At 42.7% G+C, this 6,000-nt stretch overlaps 1 protein-coding gene across 1 annotated transcript in view; it reads right to left on the reverse strand.

Annotated features, from left to right (window-relative positions):
* WISP3 (WNT1 inducible signaling pathway protein 3) overlaps positions 1 to 6,000 on the reverse strand; it is a 46,908-nt gene that overhangs the window by 24,988 nt on the left and 15,920 nt on the right. The window lies entirely within an intron of this gene.

Consider the following 6,000-nt stretch of genomic DNA (forward strand, 5'->3'; position numbering starts at 1 on the left):
AACTCTGCAGGCTTCTTATATTCTCCAAGAAACACTAAAGAATGGAAAGCAGAAGCTCTGCACAGACACTGCTACTTACACAACTTAAATTTCCTTAAATAGGAGGTGGCAAAATACATTTGTTTAGATTACTTCTCCAAAAGCCAGTAGTAGGAGCAGGGAAATATGTAGCTAAACATGATCAAAACTTGGTGTAAAGATGAGCCTGACAGTCCGGGGTCCTTCCTCTGCAGCTGTTTGTGGGGCAAGTTCTCTCCACATCAGGGAGGTTGAACAAGTGAGGTATTTCAAGAGCAGTTCAGGTTGCTAGTGGTGAAGCAGAGGGGCAGTAGGCATAGCCGCATCATTGCTCTCTGCGTTTATGTTTTCTGGCTACCATGGTACAAGTTTCACTCAACTCCTCCCCAAATCCTCTCCCAGGCTTATAATGCTCAACAGGAAGCAAGCTCTCTACTTTATTCTGTTTTTCACAGTGAACAACCTGATCTAAAAAACAGGCACAGAGAATCCTGATTGTAGAGACAAAAGTGTATATTTTTGTGATAAACTCAGTGGATATAGTAATTACATGCATCACCTCTTTATGCATGTCTTTGTCCTGGCAGTTCTTCATCAAATATGATGTCTGCCTGGGTGAGATGCTGTCTCTTCTGTACTGCAAAGGGATGCATCTCTCGCCATCTGAGTTCTCATTTTCCCTGCATGCCCAGAAGATCTCACATGGCATGGAGAATAGCCAGACATCTGTGCTATGTGCAGGGTAGCAAGTGTCCTCTGTTTTCTCCCATAAGAACGATAAGGCTCTGGATGTACTCAGAAAGAACAAACCTCTTGCTCTGCTATCAGATGTTTTCCCTTATGGAAAGTGAAATCCCCGGGAAATAGTTATGGCTCTAAATCATTTCAGACAGGGCCTGGCCACAGCCAGATTTTCAAAGCCCTGTTAAAAATAGGATTTCACTCCCCAATTTCATTTTCTATCCAATTTTCTCTCAGTACTGCACCACACCCACACTATTTCTCCTTAAACTGAAATGCTTCCCACCACTACTTCCTCTCAACACCCCTCACAATGCTTCTCATTTACTGTACAGCTGCATTTTGCAAGCCACAAACAAAAGGTCTGAGCCCTTCACGTTTTGCTTAGCGCTGCAGGGGGAAAAAAGCAGCATGTTAAAAGGAGGCCCCAGCAGCTGACAAGCCACCCAAAAATGGGTGTGAGGCTGAAGGAGGGGTGGCTCTGTAGGACTTAAGCACAGAAGACACTGGGACAGTCTGACACATGAAGGCTATTTAGGGCTAAGAGCCTTTCTTGAGGTAAACGTTCCTCTGCAATCACCAAATACAGAGGACAACTTTAATAGTCAAGTTCAATATTGCAATGAGTGAAGATGATGAGCTGGGACTCAATGGATCTTTTAAAAGCTTCAAGTTCATCTCTATTTGATGCTTTCATATGGTATGAAAGTACCGTGTGAAAATATACACAGTAGAGCCCATGGATGACAGAAAATTGAGGAGTGATTTGGAAGAGAGACTTAAAATACAGGGTGAGCTAGATAAATTGCAAAAATAGAGTGAAAACAAACTGAGATTTAAAGACAAATAAATGTGAAATGCTTCCTATCTAAGGGAAATGTCAGATGCATAAACCCAGAAAGTAGACATGTTGCTTTTGACAGCACAGCACAGCCTAGAAGGAGAGCTGATCTTAGGCCAGACAGGAGGCACCAGCACAAAGGCAAGTGCATCCCAAGCAGGAACGTTGCTCAACCATAAAATAAGTGGGGGCTTTTCCTGACCTTGACTGCCATAGGTAGGTCTTGTGAATATGTGAACATAGCATTCATCTGGGGGTGTCCTTCTGACAGAAAAGTGTTGGAGGAAATTCGAAGAGAGAAATGACAAAAAGTTTTAAGAAATCTGACAACTGAAGAAGGTGAAACTGAGTGTGCTCAAGAGGGATAGGAAGATGTCCAAAGAGGTCAGTGAGGTGTAGAAGAGTATTTCTACAATTGCACAGACCACTGCCCTATCCATTTACTGAGGACAAAATAACAAGCAGGGGACAAGAAGAGAAAACAAGGGTAAGATTATACGCATTTTTAAGAAAACGTGCAGAATTGCCATAACTGGTGGAAACAATGGGACATGCTGTGTTGTCCGGGCAGGTCTGTGCTCGTGGCTGAAGACAGCACGGGTGGACCACGGATGCCCTGATTATGTACAACAGGGCAGCCCCACCAGCTCCTGCAGCTGCAGGGTGCCAGTGCCCCAGCTGGTGATAGAGCCCCATTCCCCTTCTACTCACTGGAGCCCTGTCCCATCACCCCTCTGGTAACGCTTCCCACATATCATTCAGTGTAATTATTTTAATGAGGATTTTCAACACAGCTATCCTCACTGGGATTTGCTTACTTATAACCATTGGCACTTTAAAATGTTACTCATCTTTCTTATAGATGTTTTAATTTTTATATCACAGGTATTATGCTGAAAATAATGCGAACTGCTTTTGAGTGGAGATCCAAAGCAACACATCAGCCAGCACAGAGAGGTGCAGAGGGGCCTTCCCACAACGTGACACCTTCAGTGAAGTCCCTCTGCCCCATGTCAGAGCTGAAGGCTGTCTCTTGCAGAAGTGGTGAGTTGCTGTTTTGAAATACTGAGGAGAAATTTGTAACCCTTTTCCCAACTTCAGGGCTTAATTTTTTTCCCAAATGTTGTAATGTGGGTTTTCTGAAAGTGGTGTTTTGTTGTTTGTTTTTTTTTAAATTATTCAGGGGGAAGGTTATGCTATGCCATGGTCTCCTCCCACAGCTCCCTTCTGCAGAGACTGGGGAGCGGGGAGCCCCTTGGAGCCCCCCGATGCTCTGCAGCTCCCTGAAACACTGGGCTTGCCTGACAAAAGCAGACGGGTTCATTCATTGGAAAGCAAGAGGTCTTGTGGGGAAACATCTTACAGGCTCAGTGAGCAAGGACACAGGAGGACTAGATTGTATATGGCTCCGGCTGCCAAATCTTATGTCTGCTTCTGTATAGTGAGGGTCATGTTGCTCTTGTCTTTCATCAAGCCCTTTGCTCTTTAGTTTTTATATTTAGACAGCACCTTCCATATTAGAAACATGCATGTGTAGGTTATCTCACTTGGATGCAGAGGGTACTGCAGCAGGGCATGACAGATGCCCATCAGATTTTAAATGTCTGGCTGTACGAATGCAGACCTTTCCTCTGTACAGCGATAATGAGAGGACCACACATACAGTGTGGCAGCAGGAGATGTCCCAGAATCCCAATAGATTCACTCCAACATCTGCACAATAATAGATTTTTCTTTTCCTTTTTAAAAAAAATTCGCTGTTTGAAAAGAAGAAAACAAGCAAGACCACAGGGCACAGTAAACTGCGCAGAAGGGCAATGATCTGAAGTTGTAGAAATCATCACAGCACTCTGTTAGGACGCTGGGAATTCAAAATGTTCAACAATAAAAAGAGAGCTCACATTCAAAGGTGACATTCAAAGCAATTCAAATGGCATAATAAAGCAGTATGTAATTAGGCACACAGTTCCTATCAAAGGTCCTCTTATTAAAGAGCTGCTGAGTGTGCTATGCAAAAGGATTAAAATAGACATTTCTGGATAAAAAAGGTCTCATTTCTAACATATCTTCCTTTTTGACTTGTTCCTGCAGTCAGGGAGGTCATATCATAAGGCTAAATTTATGACGTCATAACTGTTTCCATGGTAACAAACTATTGTCATAAACACTGAGCTTTATGATTTCACAGCTGGATTAAGAAAAAAAGAGAATCAGGCTGGAGAGGGAGGAAGTTTTTTATTCATTTTATATGAGAGTTAGGGGAATACAGAAGATTGCAGGCAAAGAAAATTGCTTTTTGCGTAAATGTTCTTTTTTAAGTTTACCCCAGTGTGAAAGTCCCTTTTAAGGGATATAATTTGGGTAACGATCCCTCTCCTATTTAAATGCTCATAAGGCTAATGAGAAAGCTTTTCTATTTTTGGAACACTTCAGCAGTAAGGCTGGATGTTTTGCAGCAGGAAGCCAACTGTATTGAAATGTGTTTTCTTCACTTTCCTGCAAGCTCCTGAACCCCTCCTCCATGAATTTCTATAACTTCACCACCCAGAAAGCAATTTACAGGTGAAATCAGCTTATTTATTACAGCGCATAGACCCTACCAGCCACCATGCACCTTCTCATTACTTGGATTATGGTCCATTATGCTGAAACATCTGTGACTACTGAATGGAAATGCCCATCAAGATGGACAGATTGAAATACCATTGTGTTTTTAGGAAGAGTTGTTTTCCTGAGGTGGTTATTTATGTCCTTAAGCTAAGTTAGTATTGGTAATTATCATCAGCCGTTGAATATGAAAATGCAATCAGGAAAATTTGGTTGTGGGTGGTCAGGTGTGCCCTGTGCTGCCATATCACAAGAAGATGTGATACACCATCACATCGTGGATGATGGGAGTCACTCTGTCAGGGGAAAATCCTGGGCTGGCTGTGTGGGCATGAAAGCCCAATGGCTACATGCCCATCCCTGTGGCCCCAGCCCTGTACCCCAGCCCCTCCACAGCTAAGAGAGAGGCCTGGAAAGATCTCTGGTGTCCAACATTCGCCACTGGCAAGTTCCTCTCCAAGCACCATCCAGTTCTGCTTGCAAGGGAGATAAGGATAGGGTGGCTGTAGGTCTTCTGGGTAATCTAGGAACAGGAGTCAAGATCCAGTTCCCTGGGACCCCTCAATGGTCTATGGAGGGAGATCTCAGGGCCAACTGTCTTATCTCCCTGAGTCACCCTATCCCTCTGCACTGGCAGGTAAACAGCCTGTGTGAGAGGCCTCCCTTCAGGCAGCTACAGTGGGAAGGACAGCCAGCATCCTCACTGACTGGGAAGGTGGTGTCAAGAAGAAGCATCACATGATGAAACACACAATATTCCTACCGGAATACAAATGGTAAAACATCCTGTGTTGGCTTCCATCAAAGACAGAGCTCAGAACTAGAGAAGGATTATTACTGGGTTTCCTAGTGATTCCCCTGGAATTTCTACAGCAGAAACAAATTAAACATAACTCATCTTACAAGTAATTAGCACATTTCATTTTAAGAAATCCCAGCTGACTTTACCTACTAGGCACTAGATTAGTATGTCCTGCACTAAAATGCACCTGAGATTTAGCTTTCTAACAAAGATTTATGCATGTTAAAGTATAAAATTACAGTGCAGGCAGTGCTAGAGGCTGCAGAATTTCTCCCTGAGCCACACCAATATGAAAATGCTTTAGAGCATGAGAGCCACAGATCCAACACGCTGCTGTTGTTTTCCTATTGACTACCAAACTCTCAAGGGAGCATTTTTTATTTTCTTTGAAAGGAATCCAAAATAAACAGAAAGGTCACTCTGTAGGGCTACTTCCTTCCCATGAGATGGAAAATGGCCTTGATCTGTAAGCTGGAAATGCCAGGTCTGGATACTGAGAGCTGTACACTAGAGGTCACTGCTATAATAAAGGAAAGAGCTAGCTAGCAGGTAAGTTGGGGTTTGTTCTCTGCCTTATTATACGGTGATTCATAATGAAAAACAACAGCTAACTGAACTACACTGTACTTCATCAAATATAGAAGATTACTAAATAAGGACTATTCAGCTGTAGATAAAAATTAAGAGATTTTCAGTTGTTTGGAGAAAGGGATAAAGATGGAAGTGTGGAACCCTTTATTTTGAAACACCGATTCACTTTCATCAGTTTCAATTGGTTTAATTGGAACTGAAAAATTATGTCAGATTGGGGGACTTCTGTCACACTGGTCCTCTTGCCTTTTTTTTTTTTTTTTTTTTTTTTTTTTAATCCCAAACATTTACCTCTTTATCAATTAATCACAGGGCAGGATGTAAGCGGGTTTTTAAAGCAAAAGGCAGAGCCACATGGGTCCCTGGAGTTGCCCGAGCCAAAAATAACATTTTAAGGGTT

This window comes from Calidris pugnax, unplaced genomic scaffold (assembly GCF_001431845.1).
Source record: "Calidris pugnax isolate Ruff unplaced genomic scaffold, ASM143184v1 scaffold219, whole genome shotgun sequence".
Lineage (NCBI taxonomy): Eukaryota > Metazoa > Chordata > Aves > Charadriiformes > Scolopacidae > Calidris > Calidris pugnax.